Source organism: Neopsephotus bourkii, unplaced genomic scaffold, assembly GCF_033783945.1.
Source record: "Neopsephotus bourkii isolate Nb327-2 ecotype Australia unplaced genomic scaffold, CSIRO-AGI_Nbou_v1 NB_1634, whole genome shotgun sequence".
NCBI lineage: Eukaryota > Metazoa > Chordata > Aves > Psittaciformes > Psittacidae > Neopsephotus > Neopsephotus bourkii.
The window spans coordinates 8124245-8136282 of NW_026902109.1; positions in this window are offsets into that span (position 1 = coordinate 8124245).

Sequence of the window (12038 nt, forward strand, 5' to 3'; positions counted from 1 at the left end):
TGTATTTTTTCTGTGTTAAGTTTTTTTTTTTTTAATGGCATTTCCCCATTTTGTTCTGACAGATTAGTGAGATATTGAGCTGGAGACAGCAGGATTTGATCACGGATGACACAAATGCTAGCCTGAATTGTATTTGTATTCAGCTTCTGAGTTCGCATCCCTCTAAAGACAGCTACGTATTTGGCTCTTCAGACTTTACCAGGGAAGGCTCTGTTGCATGTATAGTAAGTCCAGAGTATGAGCAAAGCCTGTCAGTAGATGGGCAGCTGAGAGAGAAAAATTGAAGTTTGAAGTTTCACTTCAGTAAGGACAGGGGTTGGGAGGAGACGGGTAAGAGGGCTCTGTGTAGAGCTTGTCAAATGGGATTAAGCAAGTATTTTTGGGTAATGTATCTACTTTAATGGAAGGTGCAGATACATAATCAGTACTGGTGCGGATTATCTTAAATGCGTAAATTATTTGATATCCTTAGGACCTTTTTTTTTTTTTAGGTTTCTAAAACTGGTTTATTGCATTTTTTGTTGGATTTCTCAGTCTTCTGTGCAATATTCACAAAAGTATTAAACTACTGTTCGGTGTGTGTGTGTGTAGAGAGGCAACTACGCATTTTAACAAATTAATAAACACACATTAAAAAAGTGAACCAGAACTGCACTTTAAATGAGCTTAATTGCTTGGAGTTGTGCCTAAAATAATCTAGATGCCTCCTGCTGTCTAGTATTGCTGTTTCCAAGGTATCTTCACAACATTTTCACAGAATCAATAAGCACTGTAGCATGTTTAAAAATATTCATATACTATACTGAGTTTTTTGTTGTGCAATGACTTAATTTTACCGGAGAATCTTCATGCTGATGATGCAGCTGGGTTATTACCTTCCCCTTCCCTGAAGCTAGCACTTCCTACTGCGAATCAAGGCCAATGGCAAAAGTTCCCTAGGACTAGCATAACCCTTAGAGAATCATGTTCCTAGCATATGTTTTTATTTGAGGAAAGAAGTGCAATATTATCTCCTGGACCTTATAAAAATAATCACAAATGCCCTGAAAATACCATATAGCACTGATTATTTTTTTTTTTACATAGTTGCAAAAAGAGTGGATTCCTCAACTTTACATCTCATAGCAGTGAGACTAAGCATAGCAACTAGACTGCATCATAGGTCAGTAAAATTCATTTCATCCTTGGACTAAATGCTGATTTGTTGTGATGATGCTAGAAAACGGAATGCCATGTGCGTGATTTATTTTGCGTGTCATATCCATATGCACATTCTGAAGTGTCATACTTGGGTAGGTTGCATGTTGGGGGAAGTACTTCTGGTTTTGCACAGCACATAATACTCCTAATACAGACATTTTCTTGCCATACAAATGGAATCTGTTCTTGAATTGGGCTTCTATAGCTATTTCTTACCTTGTTACAGTGCTTTTTCTAAGCAGGGTTGATTTAATACATGATCCTGGTGGTAGGTCTCAGTATAGTCATCTCGCAACTATTCTATCAAGAAAATTTAGTCACTGTTGTGGTAAAGCTGCTCACTGCCTACTTAACTGTAAAAGCACCACAATACAAACAATATAATTCCAGTGTCAGTGAACTCTTAAATTCAGTACTAGCTTAAACAAGAGGTACCCTTACTATCTGCTTCATTTGTTTCATTTTTTAACCCAGGCCAGAGTAAATACTGTATATTGGATATTTGCTTGTAAAGTTAAGAAAATCTGTATGTAAAAATTCTTTCCTCAGTGTTGCTCTAGTGAATAAAAATAAAAGTCATGATTCTAATAAGTATCTGTGTCTCCTGTCTGTTCACTTGTGTGTTTTTTAAGTCATTGACTGGAGAATTACAGGGCTGTAGACAGGAAATTTTGGGGGAGGGGGAGATTATGCTTATGGTTACTGTGTTTGCTCATGGAACTGTCTTTCTGCAATAGACTTACAGGCTTTTAGAATAGGACTTTTTTATTAAAGGAAAACAAACAAACAAAAAAATGACAAGCTGAACCTTTTAATGTATTTTTTTCCAGGTGAAAAAAGACTGATGTGGCTAGTTTCTAAGTATGTTATTTCACCTGTACTGCAGAGTTAAGAAGAGTATTTCATAGGGTTTTCTTATGTAATTAACTAGTTAAAATTATTATTATGAGAGATTACTTTGAAAAAACTATTTACCCACAGGAGTCCAAATCAATGCAATGTATGCATACATTCATATACATTCATAAAAGTTTCCTAATCGTATGTGAGTATTTTGACCATGGTTTGAATAGTTTATTATTCTTGAGGGAAAAGGACATCTTCTCCACTAATTTCATCTAACTTTTCTCAGTAAATGAAAGTTCAAGTTTGAAATTTCAATCACAATTTGTGGATTGGTAAAGGGCAGCCCTGTAGTTTGAACTAAGAGCATTTAGAAAATGCTGCAGACACTTCTAATCCTTAATCTAAGGCTTTATTTTGAGCTTCAAGATGATCTTTAAAGACTTCCACAGCCTTTTGGTGTGGGGGAAACTCCTGCATAGGTTTGCCAAGTCCAAACACGTTTTAGGTACCTTCTTCAATCGAGACCCAAATAGGTTGTAGGTCCTCTTGTCTCATAGTTTCTGCTGGATAAGTGTGCTCCTTATTACTTGGTGGACTAGACTGTTACTGTGGTGGATAAGCCTATCCACCTAAGTGTGATCATTGGGTGTGAAACAGTTGATTCAATGACTATGTAAATAATATCCCTAAAAGCTGTAATTCAGTTTCCCTGTCTTACCTGCCCTCTCCCATCCAGAGGCAAATGCCTTGAGGCACTGAAGAGCAAGCTTCTGCTGACTGGACTGAGAGCATGGTCTCCTGTCATGCTTTAACCTCAGGTGGGTGGCAACTAAATGCCATGCAGCCACTAGCTCATTCTGTGCCTCTGTTCCCTGCCGGTTTGTGTGATGGAAGAGTTTGTAAAAGGTAAAACTCGTGGGCTGACATAAGAACAGTTTAATAATTGAAATAAAGTAAAATATAATGACGATAAGGAAAAAGGAGATCAAAAAAAAAAAAAAAAAGAGAGGAATAAAGTCCAAGACAGACAAGTGATGCACAATACAGTTCCTTGCCACCTGCTCACTGATACCCAGTTTATCCCCAAGTAGCAATTGGTAGCTCCTGGCCAACTCCGGTTTATATACTGGCCATGATGTGCTGTGGTATGGGAATATCTCTTTGGCTAGTTTATGTCAGGTCTCCTGTCTCAGCTCCCTCACAGCTTCTTGTGTCCCTCCTCACTGACAGAGCATGAGAGACTGAAAATTTCTTGATCAGGGTAAGTGCTACTTAGCAACAGCTAAAACATTCGTATTTTATCAACACTGCTGTCAGACTGAAGCCAAAACACAGCACTGCATCAGCTACTAGGAAGAAAATTAGCTCTATCACAAAGGAAACAAGGATGTCTCCTGACATTGGAGCAGATCTGCTTCATTGTCATTGGACAAAATATTACATGTGAGGAGAAAGGGGATGAGAAATTTATGACATTTCCTTTATTTCATAACTGAGAATTAACAGCCTTGGCAGCTTTCCTTGTACAGAAATGGTTTATTTTTAAAAGTATGATTGAACCACAAGAGTAGTTAATATCAAAGCAAAAGTAACATCAACTAGATTTATGCAGCTGCTGCTTTCCCTAGGTAATGAATTAGCTTATTAGTTTCAAGTAAGGATTGTCTTTTAGCAGAGGACACGGAATATAAATGTCACAGATCTAAAAATAAGTTAATCGAGTATTAAGTGCTAATTGATCAATGTGAAACACAAGGCATGTTTTTTCTGTTAGTTCTAGTTATTTTCTGTGAAACCAGAGACAGTAAGAGTCCTCAAGTCTAGTACATGGGCTAGTTCTATATGCTTGCTCAAAAGTCTTCACTCACTCAGGGAGTTCTTAGTATGAAGCTAAAGGCAGAAGTAATTGCCTTACATAATAGACTGGACACTCCACTTTAAGAGCATTTTTGATTTGCTTATTCCAAAGCAGACCAAAACCTTTACTTTAAAGGAAATTAAAGTACTTTAAAGCTGTTTAAAATGATTCCATCCAACACAGCCTCTGAAAATCCCTTCAGTTGTTGAATGCATTTCATTACAGAGGTTGGCTTTTTAAAGCCTGTTACAACGCCAGCCTCTGAACTAGCCCAAACTGGCAGGCATTTAAAACCGATTGTAGAAATGGGACACTTCAACAGTTACTTTACTTGGGTTTTTTGTTCTGTTTGTGGTTGGTTGGTTTTTTTTTCTGGAAATTCTTTAGAAATGCAGCAATTTGGGAGAAACATCTAGATTTCAAGGGAGCTTCATAGTCTTGATAGAATGTGGTTCTCTTAATGCCTCTCCAATCAATTGTTCAGATTTTATTCTGAGGAGACCTTATAAATCATTATCTTGGGTGTTACAGGTAGAAAAAGAGGCACCCTTGAAATCCGCCTGTGTAAGTTTTCCTGTTTTCCTTATGATCATCAGTATAGAACAGCTTTCCTGCACAGACAGTGGTAAGTCTGGGGATGGTAAATACCACTAATTTAGCTACAGCACAAGTCTATGCATATAGAACCTATGAGCCTTTAAAGACTTGGATCACTTAGTCTGATAGATTTCAGTGTTTAGTAATATGAAAGCCCAGCAATTCCTGAAATTCTTGCTCCGTTTTAATTGCTACTCAGTTTGACAAACCATAGTAATCATCCATGGTACCTTTAACCTCTGTGCCTTAATTTCCTCATATATAAAATGAGAATAATATCAGTGGCAGCAAAGTCAAGACTATGCTGACAGCATGATAAAATTCCCTGAGGAAGTGAATCCTCCCTCTTTTTCTTGAATATTACGTTAATCTCCCTGCATTTGCCTGCTTAGGAGTCTTCAAAGGCCTGAGCTAGATACAAAGCTCAGGTTTTTAATAAAAAGAAAATCTTGAAATAATTACTTGCAACAGAAGTTTTGTGGATCTTATTGGAACCATTTCAGTAATAGCAGATCCAGTGCATTTACAACTTATTAGGGTTCCACAGCAATTACTTGCAGGAATTCATAAAGTGTAAATGAGAGGGAATAGTGTCTCTGAGTTACACGCAGCACAACATAACAGTACTCTGAAGCTCTGCAAGAAAGTTCTTACGGCAATATGTATTTCAGACAGTACACTGACAGTGAACCTGTGTCCGCATCTCCCTGAAAGATCTCAGCAGTGTACATTATGTTCATACAAAAAGTTGTGAGTTTATGCAGTAGGTTTGGGGGGTTTTACTCACCTTTGGCAAACTGATTTGAGTGACCCATTTCTGTGTTCTTCAAGCTGCTACTGGCAACTCTTGAGTTCAGACTTGGGTTAGAAACCGTTTCAAGTTCTGCTGTGTAATTTCAGTGGATTGTTGCTGTGTTATTTTTTTTTTTTGTACTAGGATAGCAACATAGAAAACCCTAATCACAGGTGAGAGCTGTTTGTGTGAGATCTTGTATCAAACAGTATGAGTGAAGCAGTTACTGCTGCAAGATACACAGCAGAAGGCTGTCAAGCTAAGTTGATCCTGCCAGGATCTGAACTTCTGTTTCTGAAAAGTTTATGATGTTCAAACCATATGCTTATAAGCTGTTGCAGATTTGGTGTCACCATGCAGGAAGCTTAATGATACACAAGCTCTCTGCTAATAATACTCCTGTGTATTTTATGCTGGCATTCAATTTCTTACTTCAAAAGAGTTGGCTCAGGGTGATGTGTGTGAGCATTATATTAATGGCTGTGGAAAGCTCTGTGTGTGGCATTTCTGGGACATGCGGGATATTGAAAGAATGCTATGTAGTTATAGTTTGTATTTATGCATGCTAAATATGTATTTCCTTTATGCTCCTAATAACACATTTTTGAGCAGCTTTGAGGGTGTTAATTTTCTCAGAGGATTATCTTTGACAGTTATTATTCTGTTACACAATATTGTCTGATTTCAAACAAATGCATTTCTTTTAAAAGAGAAATAGGGTCATGAGGGTTATTTCCACACCACAGTATGCAGTTCGGCTAACACAGAACACTGCAACACCTGTGTTTTGTATCTTTTCCAGAGTCTTATCCTGGAATGTGACTATTATAGGTACAAACTAAACAAAGAAATTTGAGGAGGGGAGTTAGAAATATACTAGTGGGCGCAAGAAATGTTATAGAAGGTCTTTCCAGCTGTTAAAATACGTAAGAGTGTCAGTTTCTACATAGTGCTCACTGCTCTAAACCGAATACCACTTGCACGGGCCTTACCAAACATGCTTTAGGCCGTGTTTGCAGGGTAAATAACAAGGTCTAATAAAAGTAAAGCACTTGGTAAAGAACTTATAACTCTACTGACAGAAAAGGACAAGAATTAAGTGTTATTATTTGAATTGTAAATGCATAAAAAGCAGATAGGTAAAAGCAGGTAAAATTAACTGCTTTGCCTGGGATAAATCCCATAGAAACATACTTCCGTCTACTCCTTTCCCCTCTTCAGATTGGCATAAAAGAGATCTCACGTTTTCATCTGTTTCAATAGCAAAAATTTCGGTTCTTGCCCTTCCTCCGCTCATTTTAATACAGACAGAAAGCTGGACTTTCGCTCGTGTGAACAGGAGAGGGCAGTGCAATGCAGGCAGCCGAAATACAGCACGTTTCTAACCATGGAATTTGTGTCTGTAATTTCTGTATGTCAAAACATCTTCCTAGGCATAGATGGGGCTATGCCTTTTTGGCTAACATACCGATCATTCGTCTCCTTACCCTGCCCTATTTGCTTTGATGGGACAGCTCTTAACTAAGCAATACTGATTTATTTTTTTTCGGTGAGCAGGAGTGAAAAAGTGCTATCATCTGTTTGGAGGTGCAGAGAGTAAAACAGACATTGATAACATCCATTGAAGAACCTGTAGAACTTGAACAGGAATAATTTAGTTGTTTTCCCTTCTTGGTCTCTGTGACAGGCCTGTTTTGTTTCAGCCTGCTGTATTTCTCATTCAGCTCACTGACTGCTCAGGCTGGAAATCCACAAGGGATATGGGAGATAAAGACTAAACGTGCAAATGTGTTTGCAACTCCAAGCCCTTGTAGAAATCTTTAACTGCTCTTTTAGTGTGCAGACATACCCCGCAGAGAAACTCCTTGCTGCTGGGAAGAGGTGTTGTCTTTGCTATCCTGCTCAAATTCCTGTGCTGGTTGTCACTTTTAGAATATTACTTGAGGAGAACCTATGTGTGTTTTCTTTCCTGTCTAACTGAGCATAATCTTTACTGCATATAGCACAAGTTAAATAACCAGAAATCATTATCACTGTTGGGTCATCAGTTTTCAGTGAGCTATAAATGAGCCTGATGTTTTGAGTATACTTTAGTTACATCTTTAAAAATAGCAATTACTCCTAAGGTTCCTTGAATTTAGTATCCGGTAGGTAATACTTCCTCCTTAGACCTTCAGCAGCAGAAGTTATCACTTGTGTTGCCTGCTTATACTACCATATTTTATTTCCCAGAAGTCTTGGTTGTCTGTTGTTTTGTTAGGATTTGCACTTGGATTTGCAGAGGTTATAGCAGTGAGCAGCCTGCAGCAGCAAGCCTTCCATTCTGCAGAGGAGGAGGCTTTTACATATGAATATGTTGAGAACTTGATTTAATTTCCTCACCACTGAGAATGCACTGAAATCCAGTAAGAATATTAAATGTGGAACAAACTTGGGGACAAACTTATTTCTTTGGATTTTATTTTTATGAAACATAAGGCCTGTTGTGATCATATTAATTTAAAGATAACGTTTCCACAAGTAGAGTACAAATTAAGGTTAGAAGAATATATTAATTATATGTTAGCTCCCTGAATCAGGATAGAAAAAAAGCAGGCAATTTTTCAGGGAATTGAATTGGTGATGCATTAGACCTGGGGCTTCGCATTGTGACTTGCTTGTTTGTTTGATTTGTAGCTCAGGCTACAAACCTTGGGCTCAGCGTTTTTTTTTTCAGCAGTTCTTTCCAGTACACAAGGAAAAAGATTCTTAATGACCCCTAAAATGCACTTGTTTGCAAATTTCCCTTTGAACCTTCAAGTACATTAAGTCCGTGTTAGCCTGTCACCACATTCTCATACAAGTTTTTCAGTTCTTATTCGTGTAATTTTTCCTGGCCTCTCTTCTCTGAAAAACTGGTATTCTTATTTTGACTGATAGCAAAGAAATCCCTCTTAAATGACAATTTATGCTAATTTTAACAGTAAGCAATCAGGTCTTTGTACCTTGGGTATAAGGTCTGTGGAAATACAACATGGTACTCAACAAACGTGCTTTCTACTGCTAGATCTGTGTGGTGATCTCAGGATAGGAGTGCTTTGTACCATTACCAAGAGCAATTCATTTTTTCAGACTGAATCCACCAGAGGGAGTTTTTTGGTCATCTTTTTTTTTTTAATGTAATGATGGCTTTTTCTCCTATTTTCCACCGATGCTTTAATATTAACTATGGTTGATACATGCCACTGAAGCATGAAGAACAGGAAATAGTGCTGACTTATGCCACTATAAAAGGCTTGTCAGTAGCTGTTGCAGGCTGGAAGGAAGCTGCATTACTGAAGCTGTATGAGAAAGCTTGTAAAATCTCTTGGAGGAAGGACTGGCCATGCAATGAGCATGCTTGCCATGCAGCAGAATACAGTGCAGGCTTACCTGAGACTGCAGCAACCCCAAGACCAGAAGCAGAACACCTACATTAATAACTATGCCTCTCTCATCTACATAACAACGCACAGCAGCTCAGGCTGGTGCTAGTTTAGGCACCTGTTAACCACATCATGTTCCAGTATATACATGCCTTCTCGTTTCTCTTTGTTTCTCTTTTCTGCCCTTGCAAAATAAATCACAGACAGCAGCGCAGAGCTCACAAAGGCAGTTCTTTCTGAACTTCTAAGGAAAGTATGCGTATGCAGAAGGTACCTAACCAGGCTTGAACCTCGCTGTATGTATGTATGTGTGTGTATTTTCTAACACAAAAGAAAATGGGGCAGTGGAAGATGCATTTTAGTATTTTCTGTCTTGCCAGCTGTATCATACTCAAAGTAATGCTGGTGCAGGGTCTAGCAGAAAAGATTGATTTCTACCTAGAACTATTTTGACTGCCTTTCCAGAAGGTTGTTGCTTTTCCTTTGACATCTACAGTACCACTATGGACCTGACCTTCCCTGTCCAAGTAGGGAGGAGGAGTGCTGGAGGAGTTAAGCAGTTGGGGTGATGCGAATCTGCAGATGTCACCATACCAGTTTCATCCTCTTTCTTTTTTTTTCCCTAGGATATTTTCATACATGTATACAAACTCCCACCTGCCATATTTCTCCACAGTCCCCCTAGCTGTTCACATATATGGCTTCCTTTTATTTGTAATTATAAGTAAGTGTATCAGCCCAGTAACATAAAGCATTCTGAATAATCCCCCTTCCTCTCTTTTCTGAAGCTATCTGCTGACAATTGATATAGCCCAGCTTTTGAACTGCACAACATTTTACCTGCTTTTCTTGTCAGGCTTAAATTACATTTGGTCTTGGCACTTGATTATTGGTAACTACTTACTTGTTCCTCTCTTCAGTAGTGACCCATGGGCATTACCGAGTTCATCATTTTATGACCTAACTACAGAGGACACAAGCCTTTCAACAGCACAGTGCAGGTACACAGTGAATTCACCTTTTACTAACAGAACCAAAGAAATCACTTTTCAGTCCTGAGTCTGCTCCTCAGAGATGTTTCCTTGGCGTCTAAAGCCGTATTGTCAGTCTCTGTGCTAGTGAGGGTATGGGAATAATTAATTCTCCTCGGGTTTGAGTTGGTTTGTGGAGAAACTGAGCAAACACTGTCTGAATTCATTTTAAGTCAGCTATTGATAAGTCTCTTTAAAGCTGCAGCTTTCATAAAGATTCCACTTGTTTTCTTCCTTTAATTTGCTCCTTTAAAACATGCTGTGATAATCTCTCATCACACCTTTGGCACTTGTGTGTGTTCTGACCAGCTGCAGCTGAGCCTGCTGCCATGGCAGGACGCCCCGAGGGAGCTCCACTGGAAACACCCATCCCTGAATCCAGCAGCAGTAAGTGCAGCTTCTAGTAGCCATGTGCAGACCTGTGACTTTGTTTTCTTTGTTAATTCTCTTTCTTTGGAAGGTAATGGCCATTGGTTAAGCAGGCAGTTTCCCTGGATGGACCATTAATTCTGATATATTTTGTTTGGTTGGTTTGTTGGGCTCCTTGGGTTCTTTTATTGTTTTGGGGGCTTTTTTCTGCTGAAGAGCTGAAGTGCTTTCCTATTGTCAGGAAATCTGTCTGTTTGCACAGGTGATGAATGTTCTGCAGATGCTCTTAATTGCCGGTGCAGCAGTTGTTAAGTTTAAATTGGATGCACGCTAGTACTTTGCCTTTCTATTGGTTGCAATGAGTGCCTGTCACACCTGATCTGATGAATCCCGTGATGCTGAACATAACTAGTGCCAGGGATCACAAGAAATTCACTCCCCCAACTCAGAGGTCTCTCTGACTTTCATGCTTTATGGCATTTTCTGTGGCCTGAAGTTTTGCACAAGTTGTAGTTTTGCCTAAGGCAATCCTGAGAGTCCTGTGACCCCTAGGAGCATGTTGAGCCTTGTCAGACCAGGAGAGAACCATGAATAAGAGTACGGTCAAGGTCTGGTGTGGATTTCCACATCTCTGGAGATTTCTGGAAGGTGAATTGCAATCAGTAGGCATTATGCTGGTGGGTGATGGACCCCCACTGCTGCCTTCTCAGTGTGGAGCCAGCTGTGTTCTGGCTGGGAATTTACATTCTGGGCTGCCTGGGGTAGTGGGTTGGTAGGGTGGCTGCTTGAGGGCACACAGAGCTTGAATTTCTTCTGCAGGATGGCTGGGATGGGAAGAGCTAGGCTGTGCCACAGGGCAGCTGAAGCACCTGGTGTTGAACCAGTCTAGGACACCCAGACTCTTGGAAAGGATTAGCAGTGTGTGTTACTGTGTGTGTGATTCACGAGGGGCTTGAAAGGTACAAAAGGTTTCTTGGCACTTTTAAGTGCTGTTACTTTCACTCTCTAAATAATGGGAATGAAATTTTGCTCAGTTCTGAAACAGAAAATTGTTTTCATTTTCTTGTCCTTGTGCTTGAGATGCTCCAAGGAAGCCAGTTCAGTGTCATTTTACTTTGAACAGCAGTGTTGTCAAGTGACACTTGTATCTATTTTACCACAACCTAATTAGGACCTTATGGACTCACACAGATTACCAACATGAGTGCCCTGGTCAAATGATGCTATTTTTTCCTGTTCAGGTCCCAGCATTTTTTTTTGAGCCAAGCTGAAAGTCAGGCAAAGTGGCAGACTTGGAGGTTCTGCTGATGTATCTCCTGGGATGGAGCTGGAGACAAAATTGTGACCCAGCATCAGCCACTCCTGCTTTAGTAGATTTAATTCTGCAGTCAAGTAATCAAGTAATGGTGTGTGCAATATAGCTGATGTTTGGTATCATAAATCAAAAGATGAAATGGTTCCTTCATAATGTGAGCATTCTGTGGACTTCATGTTATTTGCATGTTAATGTTTTTGCATTCTATTATTTGCTTCTGCAATGACATCCTCACAGAAAAACAAATGCATTTTGTTTCTCAGCTACAGTGAATTTCCTCACTATTGTCTGATAGCTTATTGCCAAGTTGTGGTTACTAAACGTATGGATGCAATTGCTTTCAGGTAGTTTTGTGGGCTGTAGTACCAAATGCTTTGCTAAAACCCCAAAAGGTGTTATTTTTGAAAGTGCAGGGGATATTACGGATGAACAACAAAGATGATTAATGCATCTCTTATAAACACTATCTCTCACTAATCTCTGTGTTTCTGCTGTTGGCTGAATAAAACGCTGCCCACTGAGATTCCTGCTTCAGCTGGTGCTCCTTTGGGTTCTGATAAGTGTGAGGCTTCTGAGCTACTGCTCATTATTATTAATTAAGGAGCAGCTCTGTTCTTGGCAACCT